The 21,383-nt window shown below is 44.7% G+C and overlaps 1 long non-coding RNA gene across 2 annotated transcripts in view; it reads left to right on the top strand.

Annotated features, from left to right (window-relative positions):
- LOC308473654 overlaps positions 1 to 20,960 on the top strand; it is a 28,489-nt gene extending 7,529 nt beyond the window's left edge. For both annotated transcript variants that reach the window (XR_013984144.1, XR_013984145.1), the window contains exons 2-4: positions 1,956 to 2,055; positions 17,842 to 18,089; positions 20,734 to 20,960. This is a non-coding gene — a long non-coding RNA (uncharacterized lncRNA). The remainder of the gene's footprint in view (positions 1 to 1,955; positions 2,056 to 17,841; positions 18,090 to 20,733) is intronic.
- Positions 20,961 to 21,383: the final 423 nt, after the last annotated feature.

Raw genomic sequence — 21,383 nt, 5'->3', positions numbered from 1 at the left:
ACAGGAAGGAAATCTCTGCCTGCCCTACTCAATGCAGAATGTGCACAGTTGTATATGCTGTTTTCCTAATTTTCCTTCAAACCATTCCCCCGCTTCTCAAACACCTGCACTGCTCTCCATGTTACACTGTGCAAAAAATAGCTCAGCCTCCATCTTTCAATGTCGTGTTCCCTTCTAGACTCAGATTTCTCCAGACAAGTCTCCCCAAAGGCTACAACATTCGGATGGCTTGCTCATTCTTGCATTTTCTTATGGGGCTTAAAAATGGCACTGCCTTCTGGGTAACGTCGTCGCACCCACTATTATACTTGGCTCATGTTCAGTTTGTAATCTACTACCCTGTCCAGAGCCTTCAGAGCAGTGTTGCCGCCCAGCCGCTGATCCCCGCATTTTGTATATGTGTTTTATTTTGGTTTCCCTTCCCTGTGGGCATGTTAGAGGTCAGACACATTCGGCCAAAAGAAAAGGCAGACAGGAAAACATCTGTAGCATGTGTACAGAAGTTTCTCAGGGCTGTCTGTCTGCACAGAGGGATCCAGGCAAATAAACAGTGAGACTCTTCAAAAGAGTCTCCCTTGCTTTCAGACACAGAGGTGTGCAGGCCAAGTCGTGGCTTGATACGGCATAGAGTGGCTCACCATGGGAGGATATTCTTGTCTTCTTCTTCTTCTTTTTTAATTACTCAGAAGCTTTGGTTCCAACCCCTGTTTTCAAAGGAGTCTGAGAATGAAATATGATTCATGCTGTATCTGTTAAGAGGTTCTATGACTGAGGAGTAGCTGATGGAATGCCCCAAACTGGGCCATGTCAGACAAACGAAGGAAACTGATTTCCTTTCCTCAGAATGGTTTATTGGCTTGGGCTACCATAATTGCTACTACATTGCAACCACAGCTGTGAAAGACTGACAAAAATAGAAGAGAGTGGAAGGCCAGCCACGGTTAGACCCATGTCATTTATTTTATTTTTTACATTCCTAGAAAATAAAATTCAAGTTAGGGTTTAGCTTTGGCTATTTATTTATTTTTAAGTCAAAAGATGTTTCTAAAGAACCCCTTTGGATTTTTGACAATAGAGATGCTGTGGATGATGTAATGGGACTCAAGAGCCCAAATCTCACCCTCACAGAAAATGTATCATTTAATGTGTTTCTGCCTATGTGCGCCGTAAATGTGCTGATGAACTGTTATGCATCATACTTGCCACATTAATCTGTGCTATCATAACAGTAGCCGATGGGAAAATGCCATGCGTTTTCTGAAACTCTCCCCCCTTTAACCTCTCTAAATGCCATCTGACATAGAGAGAAAGTATAATGAAAAGACCTTTATTAGATTGACCAACAGGGCATCCCATTCATAAAAAAGCAGGCAAGGGAAAGGAGGGGAGGATGCTGTAGCTGTGACATTCACAGTAGCCGAATAGGATGGGGGGAAATAGTGATTGACCAAAAGGGCTAGAAAATACTGTAACTTGTAATCTAGCCACATTTGAGAACAGCAAAATGCCTAATTCATTCTTACAGCCTTTCCAGCCAATCAGTCCAAGTGTTTAGCTCTGAGAAGCAAAAGGCTAGCCTTTGGATAGCCTTTTGTGAAATTCACCAAATCAAAGGTAACTTAAGATGTAATTGATGAGGATATGTCAATATCAAAGTAAACAAATGGGGGGGGGGATGCACTTCAGCTCTACTATATGTTTGCATGTGTCTATATAGAGTCTTCAGAAAACTAAAAAAATCAGGGTCAGCTTTTTAGGATGGTCCATGATCATTCTAAGTGAGAAATTGAGAGATACTGAAATGGGCAGGTCTGCCCACCCCTACTTGTGTGCAAATATGAAAAGTACATTAAAGGTCTGGATTCTGTCCAGCCAACAAGCAATCACAGTCCACATACACACACACATGAAATAGAGGAGGATATAAACATTCTTTATGTGTTTTCCTCACACAGAAGTTCCTTCTGTATAAGAAAACCATAACATCTGAAGACTTCATGATCGCCGAGAGCTATAATTTGTTCCCCTCCTGTGTGACAGGGCACACGTTGTCAAGTAAGTGATTCCAAGTCACTGACTAGTTACTTTCCCACCAAGGGGGGTCCCCGAACCGTTGCAACGATCTGTGAGTCAGCGTGAAAAAAGAGCTTTGAGAAATTCCAAGATGGGAACCATATGCTGGCATCCTCCCCTCTGAAATTGTGTGTGTGTGTGTGTGTGTACGCACACAGACCACCAACCAACACACCAATAACTTGCTGGGTGTCTTTATGCTTTTTCGGTTCTTAGCAAGTGCCAGATTCCTCATCTTCTGAAGATTCCTCATCTTCTGAACAGGTTCTCATATTGCACATGTGCAGTGTGTGTGTGTGTGTGTGTGAGAGAGAGAGAGAGAGAGAGAGAGAGAGAGAGAGAGGTCCCCACACCACCACAGCAAATGTGTTGGAGGAGATGCTTGACAAGACCAAGTGGCTAACCCCTCTGACACTCTCCCTAGGTTTATCACTTCTGATGATAAAGCAAAGATACTGCCTGCTGCTGAGAATGGGTTGTGTTATTGTGCATACTGCCTTGATTAAATCGTGGCCTATTTAAACAAAGAACAAACATTCAACGCGCGCACACATGCAGAAAGAGAAACACACATGAAACCATTTCTGATCATAGGCTGCGATACAGAAAAGACCCCCCGCCGCTTTGCAGAATGACGTTGGAATATGATCTGAGAATGATACCGTCTCTGTCAACCATAAACCCCTGCCATTGATCTTCTTTGCATATGGAACACAAAGGGTGAAGCTCTTTTGCAGCTCCTCGCTGCAGATTATGGTGCTGGAGAGTTTGAAGCGGCAGCACGCAGGTTAGCCAGTTCAAATTCCTATTCTGGATCCTATATTCCCAAAGATTCATAGGAAAACTCAGGTATCATCCAGGATGACTGGCCCTACCGTTAGACAGAGGGGAGCAACAGCCACAGGCAGAAAATGCTGTAGGGCAGCAACAGCAGTTCCCAGATGTTCCTTCTGAGCCCCCTATCATCCTACATGTTGTCACATGGCCCTCTCAGTCCCCTAAATTGTCATAAGGGAAAAAGGTAAAGGACCCCTGGATGATTAAGTTCAGTCAAAGGTGACTATGGGGTTGCGGTGCTCATCGTGTTTTCAGGCTGAGGGAGCCGGCATTTGTCCACAGGTAGCTTTCCAGGTCATGTGGCCAGCATGACTAAACCACTTCTGGCGCAACGGAACACCATGACGGAAACCAGAGCGCATGGAAATGTCATTTACCTTCCCACCGCAGCGATACCTATTCATCTACTTGCACGGGCATGCTTTCAAACTGCTAGGGGGGCAGGAACTGGGACAGAGCAACGGGAGCTCACTCTGGTGCATGGATTTGAACCACCAACCTTCTCATCAGCAAGCCCATGGGGCTCAGTGGTTTAGACCACAGCGCCACCTATAATGTGCTTCATATGCAAGAGAGGGGTGCTATTTTGTCACCAGTGTTGAGGTAAGTAAGGTTCACATGCCAGTCCAGTAGGCTTTTGCTTGTTGAATGCGTAAGGGATGTAAACTTCTTGAGCGAGTGATCGTTTATTGCAATTCTAAGTTGCCACACTGTGATGGCAGTTGATTGTGGCGTGCCAAACCAGGTGAAGTCAAGATGCCCCCAAACAGGAATGTTTATTGGACAAAACACGGTTTCTGCTAAGTGCCCCCAAAGACTACCACACTAAAAATGCTAAGGCAACCAGTGGGGGGAGGGAGTAAGAGTGTTAAAGGTGGGGGAATTTGTCCTTATTCCCTCTGAACATAGCATAGAGCACAGCTGAAGGTCTACACCTGCCTTCACTAGCCTGGTGCCCATCCAATGTTGCTAGACTACAGATCCCATTATCCTTGACCATCTTGGCTGTGGAGTCCACTATGGCAGAATTGGTGGTGAAGAAAAGATGATCTTCTGCTACCTTTCCACAGAGGAACGATATGCCCAGATTCCTTGGTCATCATATATTTTCCCTAATGCAACTAGCATGCAAGCCTTTGCACAGATGATGTTGCTCATACCTGGTCCAAGTCACAGATAGCTTCCATTTCAGATGGCTATTTGGATATGGCTGCTCCCAGAGAATGCACACATGAGGAGGGGTTTGGACTGTTATATATGACCACAAACTTGAGTACTATCAGGCTGGGTCTTGTGAATAAGCTTTTGCTGGTGCTCCTGAAATAAGTGAAGCAACCCTTTTGGATAGATGACTTAAACAGTATTGGGTATCCCAAGATGAAAGAACACCATATTGATTATTTATTTTTTACTAACCTTTTGTAGTCCCCCCCCCCAAAAGCACAGATAATGTGCTATTTTTGAGCATCCCTCTCATTTTTCTTTTAACGGCGAAATGAAAATGAGCTCATTTTCAGCTCCACAAGAAGAGATTCGCTTCTTAATGTGTTGATTACATACTTGTAAGAAAATGTGAGCAATTATTGCTTGCAGTAAAACCAAATGTAATAGCTGTCGGGGTATTACGCAGAGTAATTGCTCTACAATTTGGAAGATTTTAAACAACCATGGAAAAGCTTCTATCCTAATTAAACCTATAGCAAGATGTAAAACTCATTATATAATAGCCACATTAATACATAGAGGATGTTGACCTTGGAAATGAAAGAAATGTTGATTGTTTCTCCTGGGTAGTTGGGGAGGTGGGAAGGAAACAAATTGTGGGCTTGAGTAAATTGAATGGACAAAATGACAATATATTCCTTTTCTTACCAATGATCAACTGTGGCTGGAAACAGACAGAAACATTCAAGGAAAGCCTGTGTATGACAGACATCTATACCAGTGAACTGAGTGCTGTTTTGGTCACCAACTGTTCTCTCTCTCTCATGCTTCAGTCAACCTGCTTGCCTATATATATATTTTACTATGTATCCATCCTTCCCATAAAGAAAGGAAAGAAACATTTTCCAAAACAATGGCAAAACCACTCCAGGAATTTAGGGTGGTGTCATTGTGACGTCACTGATGCTAGCCAGTCGGCACCTTCTGTAGCTGGTCTTTGCAGTAGAATTGCTTATCTGTTTTATGGTTTTCAGCCCTAGAAAGCATGCATCCTAGCCTCTTCCAAACCAGCTCTGTTGCTTCACAGACAGCTCTTCACCCCATGGAATATTCTTAAGTGTGACATTTTTGCCTGGCAGAAACACATCACTGAACTCTTCTTGCTTGCCTTGAGGAAGGATAGAGATGGCAGGGAATGGGGAGTGTAAGTAGAAACTAACCTACTGACCTTTGGAAAGTTGCCATGAAGTTTCTCCCATACAAAAGGTGTATATTTTCAGGAGCCACTTTATTTTTGTGATCGTAAGTTGTTTTTAACTTTCCTGAATATTGTGTTTTAATGTTGTAACCCGCCTTGGAACCTTAGGGTGAGAGGCAGGTGATAGATAGATAGATAGATAGATAGATAGATAGATAGATAATCTCCTGGCCTCCTGTTGATGGGTATTAAGAAATTAAGAAGTGTTGACGGTCTCACATGGGAGACTGCTGAGAAACATTTTCACATGGCCATGTTCCACGTATGAGCTGGAACATTTGTAGACTCCTTAGCACTGGTGTGAAGGACTCCCTAGTCCTGAATGGGATAACGGTGCCCCTGAAGGACCAGGTGTGCAGCCTGGGAGTCATTTTGGACTCACAGCTGTCCATGGAGACACAGGTCAATTCTGTGTCCAGGGCAGCTGTGTACTTCAGCCCTGTATACCTAAAGGAGCATCTCCACCCCCACCATTCAGTGCCGAGGTCCAGTGCCAAGGGCCTTCTGGCAGATCCCTCACTGCGAGAAGTGAGGTTACAGGGAACCAGGCAGAGGGCCTTCTCAGTAGTGGTGCCCATCCTGTGGAACGTCCTCCCATCAGATGTCAAGGAAATAAGCAACTATCTGACTTTTAGAAGACATCTGAAGGCAGCCCTGTTTAGGGAAGTTTTTAATGTTTAATGCTGCATCATGTTTTCAATATTCAGTTGGGAGCCAAATATTAAATTTTATTATTATTATTATTATTATTATTATTATCCATCAGGTTCATGTGTGTGGGGACAGTTTCCATGGCGCTGAGTGCAAGAGGCCCCCTGGAATGTGCTACAGGGTGCTCAAGTTCACTACATGACCGACCAGAGTCATGTGCAGGCAGCTTCCTGATTTGTGTTGTGTGCTCGTGTGCTTTCTATTGTGGTCGTGTTAGACCATGCGATGCCCTAAGATCAGTGGTTCTCAAACTTTCTTCTCTGGGCCACACTTTCAGAATACAAATTTGCTTGCACCACGCTGAATTTTTTTTATTGTTAAGGAATACACTGGGGGAAAACAACAACTTGAAAAGAGCTCTCATTTTGAAAAGATATCTGCCCGTATATACTATACTACAGGGATTTGTTTAAATGTTCCTTTGGTTGTCCTTGAATCTTCCCAACACACTTGCTGTCCTCTCCTGCCAAGCCAGTATGGTGTGCCACACCCTTTGAGAATCATGCCCTAGAGGAATCTCTTATTTATATTCATATTATTATTCTCCAGTGCTCAAACTCTCTATTAGGCTAGTCTATCCCTCCCAAAAGCCAGCTGTCTGGGTGACTGGTTTGCTCGTGGACCAGTTCTAAATATGGCACTGTAAGTAAGTCTCCAACCAGAGCATCTGCAAAATGGCAGGTGATTACGGTTCAGGCTTAGAACCACAACAATGCCTACTTCTTACATAACCTCAAACTTTGGGAAGGGGCATAATGTGGCGGTGGTCCCTCTAAAGAAATCTCTCTGCTGTCATTAGATCTCCCATGGCTTTCAATGAGATAAATGGCCTTTGCTCGTGAATTTAGGTTGTCTCCGTTCAGGGTGTTGAGTTTTCTATTTCCTTTGCAGATACAATCACAAACATTTGGCTGGGCGAGGAAGGGGGAAGCCTCAACCTGAATCCAGGTAGCACACTATATTGTTGTTTTGATCTTTATCACTTTTATTCTGTGTGGTTATTTTATTGTTAGTACCCTCTTTGAGAACTGAAAAGGAATAGGCTATAAATTCTTCAAACAAACAGCTGGACTGGGGATATAGAAATTGTGCTGTTGCTAAATCCTAGACAGATAGAAGAAGCGGAAAAGAAGCAAAAATGAAATACACTGTATATGCAGCCTCTGTTGTAGTTGCTGAGGTATTTGGATCTCTTGCATCCTCTTACTACCTTTTCCAGTTGATTATATAATCCAATTTATAATTTTTAAAATGCCTACAGTGTATTATTTAGAGTAGTCCTACGCCCATATATATTTATCAAGGCCGGCCCTGTCATTAGGCAGTGGGAAGAAGCCATCTCAGGCAGCAGGTGCTGAGGGCCAGGGAGCACACAGAATATGTCACACAGCCTATTCTGTAGCCCCCAGACCAGCATGCTGCCCTTAGCTGCAATGGAGGAGGCTCTCCCATTACCAGTGTTGAAGTAGCATTCAACTGCTAGGCTTACAGACCAAGTGTCCCTATTTTCCAGGGACAGCCCCATATTTACAGAAGCCATCCTGGTTTCTGATTTGATCTCGCAATGTCCTGCGTTTCCTTAGGACGTCCCTATTTTCATCGGAGAAATGTTGGAGGGTGTGGACTTATTCCACCCCCCCAAGCCAAGGAGATAAGTAAATATACAGCCTTTAAAAGACCTCTGAAGGTAGCCCTGTATACAGAAGTTTTTTAAAGGTTTATATATGTTGGAAGCTGCCCAGAGTGGCTGGGTCAACCCAGTAACATAATAATAATAATAATAATAATAATAATAATAATAATAATAATAATAATTTATACCCTGCCCATCTGGCTGAGTTTCCCCAGCCACTCTGGGCAGCTCCCAATCCAGTGTTAAAAACAATACAGCACTAAATATTAAAAACATCCCTAAACAGGGCTGTCTTCAGATGTCTTTTAAAAATAGGATAGCTGCTTATTTCCTTGACATCTGAAGGGAGGGTGTTCCATGGGACGGGTGCCACTACCAATAAGGCCCTCTGCCTGGTTCCCTGTAGCCTCACTTCTCGCAGAGAGGGAACCGCCAGAAGGCCCTTGGCGCTGGATCTCAGTGTCCGGGCTGAATGATGGGGGTGGAGACACTCCTTCAGGTATGCAGGACCGAGGCTGATTAGTAGTACAGGGGTACCTCAGAAGTCGAATGGAATCTATTCTGAAAGTCTGTTTGACTTCCAAAATGTTCACAAACCAAGGTGCAGCTTCTGATTGGCTGCAGGAAGCTCCTGCAGCCAATCGGAAGCCACGGAAGCCTTGTCGGACGTTTGGCTTCTAAAAGAACGTTCAAAAACCGGAACACTCACTTCTGGGTTTGCAGCGTTTGGGAGCCAAAACGTTCGAGTTGCAAGGCGTTCGTCAATCAAGGTATGACTGTAGTAGTATTATTGAAAAAGACATCCCTATTTTCACTGGAGAAATATTGGAGGTTATGGGCTTACCATCTTTTGTACACCACTGATTGGAGGAAGTGGAGGTGACGCCATCTTACCTTTTTCCTCAGGTAGCAAAATAAATGTTTTTGGCAGCCTTGTCACATTATGTAGGGTATATAGGCCAGCTACTGGACATTTTAATATTGTGATCATAACTAGCAATTTTACAGCACTGTACTTTTCCGCAGCGGTTTGTAGCTTGTCAGGCTTAGAACATCTCAGCGCTGAAGTCTCCAATGAAGCAAGTAGACATAGGAAGGATGGGCCAAAAGAAAGGCATTTCTTATGTCAAGGAAACACTTCAGATACTCCGACTTGATCTCAGCCTCCCTCCCTCCCTCCCTCTTAAAAAAAAATAATGAAAATGAAAATCCCTGAGAATAAGTTTGCCTGCCAGCCCTCATGTTATCAGAACGATTTAACATTGACTTACGCTCACAGAGCCTATAAATCTTGACTAACAGCTTAACATGTGAGGCATTTGATGTGTCTGGGAACCTGCCGTATGAAAGAAATTAGCTGTAAAAAAGGAGCAAAATGCCTATTCCCATGGGAATACTCTGTTCAGCTTCTAATAGATCATTTGTTCATTTGGAAGATGACTTGTTCGTCAAAGTAAAATAGCAGCTTGCTTTTCAAAAAAAGGGGGGGAGAGAGAAAAAGGGGGAAGCTTTCTACCACTTTCACAGGAAATGCAGTGCTAAGGGCCAATAGACAGAGCAAATCATCATATTAATTACACGGTCAGTAAACATTTGCTCTCCCATGTTTCTTAAAGACTTGGATGTTTCCTGAACGGAGACCAGCAGTGGAACCGGCTCCGGTTAGTTGTAACCAATCTGGAAGATGAATGGTGACAGAGCAGCTCCTCAACAGAAGCACAGAGGGGTTTAGACTGCTTAGGCCAGCATTGTCCAAATGCTAAAAGACAAAGGTGCGGGGCTGTCCGGTGCTTTTTCCCTAAAAAAAATGTTTGCATGTTGAGGTTCCCAAGCCACCCCAATAACTCACACATCACACATAATTTTTGTTTAAGGTTTTTGGCATAATTTAAATACATTTATTTAAATACATAACTGTGAGTGGTTGCTTAGGCATTGGTTATGACTATCTGTCCCCCCACCCAGTGACAGAACTGACTTCCGGATTCCAGTGGAAGCCAGTCAGGGAAAACAATATCGGGGAGAAATGAAGCTGGGCACCAGACCCTTACCTCTCCCCGCATGCTCCCAGAGGCCTTGCGAGGCCCAAGCCCGATGCCAGGGACTTGGACGAAAGCATGGCAAGCCCCTGGATTCCTTTAACGGAATTCCCTTGCAGCACCAGCATTGGAGGGGTAGGCACTTACCCCTCCACCAACCAATTTTTTAACCAGTGCCTAACTGCAAACCTTACAAGTTGTGGCAATTTGCTACACAGTAGGCAAAAACCAAATGGCTCCAGCCAATCAGCCAAATGGACAAAATTCCTGCCAGGCACCTGCCCCAAAGCAGACGACCCCATGACAGGCATAGCAAGGTCAAGCGCAAAATCCCCATTTCAGGGAGGGTGGGCGGGTAATCCAATGCACACAGCAAAAGAGGATGCTCAAAGCTGTGTGTCCTGTATTTAAAACCTTTGAGCCCAACCCACAAATTGGCAACATCAAAATCTCCCCAGAAACACCAGTACCCAATCACAGCCTGTGGCCATCCAAACAGATCAGCCCAGCGACAGTGGGGCGGCCTGCTAGACTCCACCGCAACACGTGCTCTCTATTAGTGAGAACACGCTTTAGGGGTACTCTCATTTTCCTACTCATATTGAGATACTGATCCTCGATGAGGCCAAACTTAGATTGACGAAATGTTGGGGGGTATGCGTCCCCCTGCGTCCCCCCAGGAAAAAATCACTGGGGCTATCCAAATAAAATTATTTTGGGGCACAACCTGAGCACACATGCTTCCATCCGCATATTATAAATGCAAGTGGGAAGGGTGGTAAATGGATGGTAAGACTTCTTCTTTTTTAAAAAAATAATTTTATTTGATTTTACAAATAAAAAATTATAACAATACAATCACACATCTCAACAGTTAAAAGATTCCATCAAATCTCTGGACTTCCCACCTTCTCCTCCATGGGTCCTTTTGTTAAACATTTTCTACTGTATCTTTTCCAATAATCTATATTTTATATAACTCCATTGTCTCCGTAGCACAAGTGTTATTGCAATCCTGCTGGTGTTTTCATCTGCTTACAGTGGCCTCCAAGATAAATCACAATTTTCCCCATTCTTTGTTAATGTTTTGGTCTTGGTTCCTGAGCTTTCCGGTCAGTTTTGCCATTTTGGCATAGTCCAACAGTTTAATTTGCCATTCTTCTCTGTTAGGGACTTTATCTTCTTTCCATCTCTGGCCTAATAGCATCCATGCAGCTGTCATCGCATACATAAAAAGTATTTTCTGCTCCCTTGGAATATCTACACCTACAATTCCTAATAGAAAAGCCTCTGGTGTTGTTGTTGTTGTTTTGTTGTTTGGCTTTTTAATAAAAGTTAATTTAAACTTTTTAAAAATTCATTATATATCATTTCCCAGAATGCTTTTATTACCTTGCACTTCCACCACATATGATAAAAGGTGCCTTGATGGTAAGGCTTCAGTCCCAGCCTCACTTACTTAGGAGTAAGCCCAACTGACTTCAGTAGGACTTACTTATGAGCAGACACAATTTGGGTTGTGCTTTTGGACACCAGTGGGTTTGCTTCCTTCACCCACACAAGGGAGAGCTCTCCCGGAAGCTACCGTTACGTAAAGAAAGAGTGGCTCATTTATGGCTGGAGGTGGGTGAATCTGTCAATGCTCAGTTTCTCATCTCCCCCCCCCCCAAACTTACGTTCAGTTCTCCAAATTTCCATGTCATTTTAAAAAAAAAAAAGTCCTCATGAAAATTCTTCAGCATTTTAGTGTGGATTTCTCTCAATATACACGTTTCTGGACAGTGATTTCCCCATGATGATGCCTTTTTTTGTATACCGTATGTGTTTTCATACACATTACCTGGATGACGAGTTGCAAGGCAAAAACTGGAGAAGTGCAATTTCTGAAGGGTGGCTGGGTTTGGGGTTGACTAAGTGTGAATTAGATAAGTTATCTCATGAAGCAGTGGCAAGGACTGAGCAAAACATGACTGACTGATGGTCTGCTTTCTGCAGGTAGTTCTGAAGCACATTTGTTCCTCAAGTTTCTATAACCCTAATGGCTTATCATCTTCAGTCTGATATGGGACTACAAATCTATTTACAGTCGTACCTTGGATCCCAAACACCGCAAACCCAAAAGTGATTGGTTCAGTTTGTGAATGTTCTTTTGGAACCCGAGCATCTGACGGGGCTTCCATGGCTTCTGATTGGCTGCAGGAGCTTCCTGCAGCCAGTCAGAAGCCGTGATTTAGTTTTCAAACGTTTTGGAAGTCAAACGGACTTCAAGAATGGATTCCTTTCAACTTCCAAGGTACAACTGTATTACTGTTACTCTGATTATTGTTCTGATTATCATCTATTATATACTGATTATTTATTACTATTATGGTGGTGGTGATTAATACGGCACTTAAAGTGGCTTCTGAGCGATTTACAAATATGGAACCAAATACAAAAGTATCAGCACACATAATTAAAAAGTGCACAGTCAAACCAAAATAAACACCCACAGTGGAAATTTCTGCAATAACCATGTGTTAGTTGATCACACACACACACACACACACACGTTTTCCTTTTGTGTACATTATGGACTGAGTATCATATGACAACATTTCTTTAGCCCTTTCAAGAGTTCAGCGCATTTTAGCTGGTTGTAATCCTTACAACAACCCTGTAAGAAATAGCAGTATTATTTTCCTCCATATTGCAGATGGAAGAACTGAGGGTGTGTGTGTGAGTCTTGCCTACAGTGGATATCACACTTGATCTTGAGGGGGGGGGAACTAATGATGGCAGAATATTCTATTGGCCTTTCACCAACTATATTTAATCACTTTATTTGCACCTCTGTTGATGCTTTAACTGCTTCCACGATGTATTATGGACAATCTGCCATGTCTCCACCAAAATCTGAAGACCAGCACACAAATGGCAGCAGATTTATAAACACAGCGAAAGCACCAGAGCTTCCTCCATTACTCTGTCATCAAAGATATCAGCCCTAGGTTGCGCTCTGAGCATTAGCCCATGTAGCCTGATATGAGTTCATGAGCCAGGAATTCAAAACACTAACCAGCTGTGGGAACCCGGGAAGGAGCCTGTCACACTAAATGGTATCCAGATTAGAGCTGTGAGAATTTGGGAAAGCCCATCTCACAAACAAGACTGCTCACTTAGCCTGAGAGGTGAAAGGGAGGGGGGTTGACAGGAGGGGACTGTGGGAGAGAGAAGAAAATAGTTCTTTAGTCCTTATGGTCTTCCTTCACTTAAAAGTAACAAGTTCTACATTCGCTCTGTAACCGACTTATTGTTTACCAGTAGAGTGGTACCTCAGTTGCCGAACTGTTCTGGAAGACCATTTGACTTCCGAAGCGTTTGACAACCGAGGCGCAAAGGGTGGTCTGCAAAGTCAATGGAGAAAATTGGGCGAAAACACAGCAGAAACCGTTTGACTTCTGAGGCGTGTTCAAAAATGGAAGCATTTGCTTCTGGGTTTTCGGCATCTGAAAACTGAAACACTCAACATCTGAGATGCTCGAAAACTGAGGTACCACTGTATTTGCTTTACTACATTATCATCCCCACCCCCAACACACACCCTTCTCTGGGGAGCTGCTTTGAACAGCATTTTAGCTTCAAAAAACAACCTTGTGAGGTAGGTTAGCCTGACTGATGCCAACTTGCCTGAGACTGCTGCTGCCTCAGTGAGTTTCACTGCTGTGAAGTGATTCATATCTGAGCTGGTCTTCCATATCAAAACCAATGGCAAGCATTGGCTGAGCAGTATTTTAAGAATCCAAAACCTCCAACCACCCACAGATAAAATTGGGATGCGGGTCTTTTGGGCCCTGCATGAGTCACGTGACTTGCATGAGAGCACAGCCCCCCGAAACCGGCGTCTTTGGGGGCTGCGCTCTCACGGGAGCCCAAACAGGACATCCCAGGATCCAATAAGAAGCCAGGGGGGCTCTGTAATTCCAGGACATCCTGCTAAAAGTGGGAGAGTTGATGAGTATGAGAATCCATACTTCTCAGAGCCCATTTTGGCAACCAACAGATCCCATACATTGTGTATCAGCCAGAGAAAGGATATTTTGAGTAGAGATTTGATTGAGTTGGCTGTTTAGTACAAACCTACCTACTCTGCATTTCCTGGACTGATGCATGAACCAAAAAATCATCACCACAGAATCATGCAGAATCTTTCCAAATTTGCACTTTTCTGAATTCAGCAAGCAGTGCTCCAGCTCAAAAATACGTGCCGTCGACTCACAACTTGTGCACATTTAACTTGCACGACCACAGATTTCTGCACTTGGCGGCCAGCCAGCTGCGATCGTGCAAATGAAATGTATTAAAGGCAAGGGCAATTAAGATGTTCCAGGAGCCTCCCAGAGCCTAGTAAGCAAAGCGAAGAGCTTTAAACTTGGAACTGGGGAAGCTACCATGTTTGTCCTGCTTGAGAAATATGAACAGCAACAGCTCATCTCTCTCATTCATTTTTGCTTTTTTGCTTTCCACACAGGCAACCCAGTTGCGCTTTAGTCTCTTTTGGCAGAATTCTGTCTGAAGGGAGGGTTGTCTCATCTTCTGGAAGTCAGATCTGCTGAGGTTCTGTACATATTGAGCCAGCCATGATGTCTGGCATGCAGGTGCTTGAGTTACAGCTAGCTAGCTACAGAGACAGCCAGATTTCAGGCAGGGAGGCTGAGCGAAGAGAGAGACCACCCATGGTGTTATTATACATAAGAGAAGGAGGTGGAAGGAGAGACAGACCGATGCGACACACCCACCCAACAATGAACTCCAGGCTTGGGGCAAAGCTATCAAGCTCTCTTTCAATCTGAGTTACTATAATATTTTCTATCCTTCTCCACAACAGAAGGCTGCCCCTTCCACAACTGAAAGCTATTCTCCCCCTCACAGATATGGGATCAAATCCCTAAACAGCCTCGGCCCTGTATACCTGAAGGAGCATCTCTACCCCCATCGTTCAGCCCAGACACCAAGGTCCAGCTCCAAGGACTTTCTGACAGTTCACTCACTGAGAGAAGTGAAGTTGCAAGGAACGAGGCAGGGGGCCTTCTCAGCAGTGGCACCCACCTTGTGGAACACCCTCCCATTAGATGTCAAGGAGATAAAAAACTATATGACTTTTAGAAGGCATCTGAAGGCAACTCTGTATGGGGAAGTTTTCAATGGTTGGTGTTTTGTTGTGTCTTTGATACAGTGGTACCTCGGTTTTCGAACGTAATCCGTTCCGAAAGACCATTCGAGTGCCTAAGCATTCAAAAACCGAAATTCAGCACGGAAGCCTCAAAATGGAAAACTCCTTATGGAAAACTCAATATAGAAGCCACGTGGCACGTTTGACTTCCAAGGCAAGTTTGAAAACCGAACTATTTACTTCTGGGTTTACGGCGTTCACAGCTAATGTCAGAGCTGTGCGTCACATACAGGCTCTTCCAGGTTGTCATCGTGAGGCTGTCATCATTAACATGAAAGCGGATGTTCAAAGGCAGGAGATCTTTCCAGAAGTGGCCTTTTTCCTGGACACTCAGCTATTGACCCTGAACAGAGAAGCCAGAGAAAGAGAGAGAGAATGCCAGAAAACCTTCAGAGGTTCTGCGGCCAGGGCTGTGCACTCTGATTGATGTTACACCTGTTCAGACCTGTGGGAGCGGAGGGCGGCATGCGTCTAATGAAACCCTCATTTGTGACTTCCCCTCTTGTTATAGCTGAGTCTCTTTAGCCTCTAAACTTTGCTCTAGACTTGGGCTGCTGCGGGGGGGAGAGGGGGAGCGATGACAAACTGCTTTCTTCTGTCAACATTCTAATTGGCCTGATAATGAAACAAAATAAATACCCAAGTTAGAGGGATTTGAAATCCAATTTATTTTTGTTTTACTCCCCCAAAAGTGTCTGCTGCAGGGTTTTTTTCTGTGAAAATTCAATAAAAACAAAGCCATGAAAATAAATACCCATGGTCCAGGAAAACACAGACAACCTGCCAACATTTCTCCAATGAAAATAGGGACATCAATAATAACAATAACAATAATAATACCCTGCACATTTGACTGGGTTGCCCCAGCCACACTGGGCAACTTCCACCATATATAAAAGCATAATAAAACATTAAACATTAAACAACTTCCCTATACAGGCTGCCTTCAGGTGTCTTCTAAAGGTTGTATCGTTGCTTATCTCCTTAGCTCTGGGGTCACATAACTCCATAGCCTCCAACATTTCTCTGATGAAAATAGGGACGTCCTAAGGAAAAGTGGGACATTCCAGGATCAAATCAGAAACTGGGACTTCTTCTGTAAATCCGTGACTGTCCCTGGAAAATAAGGGACACACCTATTTTCCTATGTGACCTCCTTCCAGATGAGTAGCTGCTGCGTACTGGGATACATGCATCATTATATTTGTATGCCGCTTTCCAAAGTTAAAACCAGTGCTTTTTTTAAAGAAAAAAAGGTGCCAGTACTCACCATGAAGGGACGTGGATGGCACTATGGGTTAAACCAGAGCCTAGGACTTGCCAATCAGAAGGTCGGTGGTTCGAATCCCCACGACAGGGTGAGCTCCCGTTGCTCGGTCCCTGCTCCTGCCAACCTAGCAGTTCGAAAGCACGAAGTGCAAGAAGATAAATAGGTACTGCTCCAGCGGAAAGGTAAACGGTGTTTCTGTGTGCTGCTCTGGTTCACCAGAAGTGGCTTAGTCATGGTGGCCACATGACCCAGAAGCTGTATGCCGGCTCCCTCGGCCAATAAAGTGAGATGACCAGGGGTCCCTTTACCTTTACTCACCATGAAGTTGTAACAGCAAGTGCCAAACTTTTAATATGGGGGAGGGGGAGGTGTCGGGACTGTGTACCCCAGAAAAGTATGGGACGCAGGTGGCGCTGTGGTCTAAACCATTGAGCCCCTTGGGCTTGCCTATCAGAAGGTCAGTGGTTTGAATCCCCATGATGTGGTGAGCTCCCATTGCTCTGTCGCAGCTCCTGCCAACCTAGGAGTTCTAAAGCACACCAGTGCAAGTAGATAAATAGGTACTGCTGCAGAAGGAAGGTAAACGGCATTTCTGTGCACTCTGGTTTCCGTCATGGCATTCCATTGCACCAGAAGTGGTTTAGTCATGCTGGCCACATGACTCAGAAAGCTGTCTGCGGACAACGCCGGCTCCCTCAGCCTGAAAGCAAGATGAGCGCCATAGTCACCGCAGGGGAAAAAAAGCACTGGTTAAAACCATGCTCAAGGCAGCATACAACATGAAAATATCACATAATTACAAACGTAACAAAAGTATAAAACTATACAGTGGTACGTCAGGTTAAGTACTTAATTCATTCCGGAGGTCCGTACTTAACCTGAAACTGTTCTTAACCTGAAGCACCACTTTAGGGGCCTCCTGCTGCTGCTGCGCCGCCGGAGCACGATTTCTGTTCTCATCCTGAAGCAAAGTTCTTAACCCGAGGTACTATTTCTGGGTTAGCGGAGTCTGTAACCTGAAGCGTATGTAACCCAAGGTACCACTGTAAATGAGACATCAAAAAGTACAAATTGGACCAAATTAGACCATTTCCAAATAAATCCTAATAAGGTCTAGAATAAAGATACAAAATAATGTCAAAAATAGCAACAACCTCCAACAAAAACCCCTAAACAATAGAGAGGGGTGAAGCAGTGGTGAGTTCTGCATGGTGCAAACATGCCAGCTCTGCTGCTGTATTTGCGCCATGCTGCCTCCCCTATTGCCCTTCTCCATCCCAGTATGCAGTAGCAATTCTACCACAGTGAGGTCGGGTAAATGTCACAGCCGTACCGCACCATTTGTTACTGTATGTTGTGTTTACACCAATGCATTGCTTCCGACAGAAAAAGTTGTGCCACCTGCGGCCTTTAGTGTGGCAGTCCCTGCCCTGTGGAACTCCTTGCCACTAGAGGTTTGGCAGGAAAGCTCCTTGCTTTCTTTCGGACCTCTTTTCCAAACTGCACTGTTCAGGCAGGCCTTTGGGTTGCGAACGTTTTCTCTGTCTTTCTTTTTTTAACCGACTAGGGTTTTTTTTTAATGTTTTTGCTGTTCATGTGTTTTTATGTTGTACATCACCTTATTTTATTTTATTTTTCTTTTAGGAAAGTGTGGTTGCTAAATATTTACACGAAGCAAAAAAACAAAGAAATTTAGCAGCCCTCATCCTGATTTCATGTGGGTGCGGGAAGCCTGGAGGGAGAGAAGAATGGTGGTTTGGAGGGAAATGGAGTTTAAAACAAGACAAAACTGCAATGGAGAGGAGAGTTGTGGAAAGGGAATCCTCTTCGAGCAATCCGTTCAGACCTCTGGAAACAATAACCAGTCTCTCTACCAGCCGACTGCTAGTTAGGTAAGTAGGAAAGCAGAAAGGGTCTCACAGAGAGATGTGGAAGTCATAGATCACATCCATAACCACACATTTAAAGTACCTTTGTAGCATTTTAACAGTTCTCGTCCCCCCGCCAAAGAATCCTGGGAACTGATGGAAATGTAAAGAGAAAGAAGGTTCTTTTTATCATATGTGGTGGTCTTGTAAAAAGCGAACCCTGACCATTGGGTCCAGTTGTGACCGACTCTGGGGTTGCGGCGTTCATCTCGCTTTACTGGCCAAGGGAGCTGGCATACAGCTTCTGGGTCATGTGGGCAGCATGACTAACCCACTTCTGGCGAACCAGAGCAGCGCACGGAAACGGAGCGGTTGGTGTGTTTCTTCTTGGTTGGTTGGTTGGTCGGTCGGTCGGTCGGTTAGTCGATCGGTCAGTAGGTTGGTTGGTCATTCAGTTGGTTGGTAGTTTGGTTGGTCGGTTGGTTGGTCAGTCAGTTGGTTGGTCATTTGGTTGGTTGGTTGGTCGATTGGTTGGTCATTCAGTTTGTTGGTCGGTTGGTTGGTTGGGCAGGCGGGTGGGTGGTTGGTCGGTTGGTTGGTTGGGCGGTTGGTTGGTTGGTAATTCAGTTGGTTGGTTGGTTGGTTGGTTGGTTGGTCAGTCAGTTAGTTGGTTGAGCAAATAAGCAAAAAAATGAGCAAAAAAATAAGAGCAAACATTACTCAGCAGAGTAAACAATACAGATCAGCCCCGAGGCATGGATACTATACTAAACTACCTTTTATTATACATAAATCAGGACAAAGAAAAACATGGCCTCTCTCCTTGTCACTCTTCTTGGAGAGAGAGAAAAGAAAAGCAATACAGAGTGGATGTTCCACTCACGGGACTCCAGCAATCTGTGTTGGAATGTAAACCAACATGTGACATGTTACAATCCCACATATCTGCAGCAAGGGTGGAATGGAATTCCCAACATGAAGATGCTGCAATCAAGCCTCCGTCCCAAAGCCCAGTGCCTTGCCTACCATTCTTTGAGATGGCGCCCCCTCTGCTCAGTGTGCAGAGCATGTGCACTGCTTGCACAGCCCTAAATCCACCCCTTGAAAGGTGAGGGGGCAGCCCCATAGCGCCACCCACATTGGACTCGCCACAATCACTCGCCATAGGCATGTGGCCCCTAAGAGATTACTCTGAAGGGCATGCAGCCCTTGACAGAAGAAGGAGGTCCGCCCAGGGGTGGGGGCAGAGAGGGTGAGGGCAGTGGGGGTGGTTCACCCCGTGTGTCACCACTGAGGGGGGTGACAGAATGCCGGGTGGCAGCCACCACAGAGCCTGCAGTGTGCCCGAGCCACACGTCTCTCCTGGGAGTGACATGGTGGCTTAGGCGCCCACAGGCTCAGCGCTGCCCCAAATGGTCTGCCCGCCGCCTCCCCCTCAACTGTAGGGCAGCTGAGTGGGAGGAGGCAGGCAGACTCCTTGGAGGTACACGCGCTGCCCCAGGCGCCCGATTGGCTTGCTCCGCCTCTGGGTCCACCACCCCTATCCTATAAGGGATATCCACACCACAGGACAACAAGATGCAGCCTGGACCTCCATGCTTTCAGACCTTCCAAGTGTCCCTATTTTCCAAGGATGTCCCTGATTTAGAGAAGCCATCCCGATTTCTGATTTGATCCTGGAATGTCCCACTTTTCCTTAAAGGTAAAGGTAAAGGGACCTCTGACCATTAGGTTCAGTTGTGGCCGACTTTGGGGTTGAGGCGCTCATCTCGCTTTATTGGCCGAGGCTGCCGGCGTACAGCTTCCGGGTCATGTGGCCAGCATGACTAAGCCGCTTCTGGCGAACCAGAGCAGAGCACGGAAATGCCGTTTACCTTCCCACCGGAGAGGTACCTATTTATCTACTTGCACTTTGACGTTCCTTCAAACTGCTAGGTTGGCAGGAGCAGGGACTGAGCAACGGGAGCTCACCCCGTCGCGGGGGTTTGAACTGCTGACCTTCTGATCAGCAAGTCCTAGGCTCTGTGGTTTAACCCACAGCGCCACCTGTGTCCACTTTTCCTTAGGATGTCTCTATTCTCATTGGAGAAATGTTGGAGGGTATGGAATTATCCAACCCCCGAGCCGTCTGAAGGCAATCCTGTATAAGGAAGGTTTTTTTTAATGTTTAATGTTCTATTTTGTTTTTATATATCTTGGTAGATGCCCAGAATGGCTGGGGCAACGCAGTAAGATGTGTAGGGTATAAATAGTAAAATTATCATTATGGAATGAGACGCCTTTGGAGAAATGTTGGAGGGTATGTACTTTTGTCACTCTGCATAAGGTTGCCAAGTCTCTCAAGGCTCTGGGTGACATTCAAGGGGTGGACTCTGGGAGATCTTGAGTAGCACTTGGTAGTTCCCCAACAGAGTGGAGCATGTTCAGATTATATTAAGATTGAGGTCTGGTGGGGAGAAAGGATCATTTCTGGGTGGTCAAACAAAGTGCCAGGTTGTTCCCAGTGGGCCCCGGTGGACATCAGGAAATGGAGCAAAAAGCAAATGTGCTTAAACCAAGACACACCCTCCATGGATTTATCTACTCACCCTTCAAACCAGCTAAGTTGCCACACCTTGTGGAAGAGAGTTCCATAAGCTAATTATTTGTTTTCTTTCGTTTGTTGTAGCTCTACAGTGCATTCCGTGAACCTAAGAAGCTGAGAGGAAGATTACTTATTTGCTTTGTGCATTCCATGTTTCTCATTAGGAAAAAAAACATCCGCTCAGCTTTCAGATATTTGCAACAATTCATGCTGCACAGGATCTTTCATCCTTGCCAATATACGTTGAAATATGGGCCTGGAAAAAAATAATCCCACAGCAGATCAATGAAATAATATTTACATACTTCAAAGGATGCTTTGCCTCTTTTCTCCCCCTTCGTCTTCAGCACTAAGTGTCTTGGATATTTCAGCTCTCCTTACAAGTTTTTCTAATTGTATTTCTGCATTTCATGGTTATTTTCTTATTAGCAACATAATTTTCATCTGTTAAGCATTTGCATCCTCTATTAGAAACATCAAAGGCCTATAACATTTTATGGCAGTCATCTCCATCAATATTCACAAGAAAGAAAGAAAGAAAGAAAGAAAGAAAGAAAGAAAGAAAGAAAGAAAGAAAGAAAATGTATCCATATAAAATCCATGATGAATATAGGAATTAACCCAAGTGCTTGCCTTAAACTGAGTCAGACCGCTAGTGGCACAAACTCTGTGTTGTCTACTCTGCAGCAGCTCTCTAAGACAGGAATTCTCAGGTCTTCTGTCAGAGATCTATA

The sequence above is a fragment of the Podarcis pityusensis genome, assembly GCF_964106645.2.
Source record: "Podarcis pityusensis genome assembly, chromosome: 3".
NCBI lineage: Eukaryota > Metazoa > Chordata > Lepidosauria > Squamata > Lacertidae > Podarcis > Podarcis pityusensis.
Note: the sequence above shows the minus strand (reverse complement) of the source record. Positions and strands in the feature narration are given on the sequence as shown.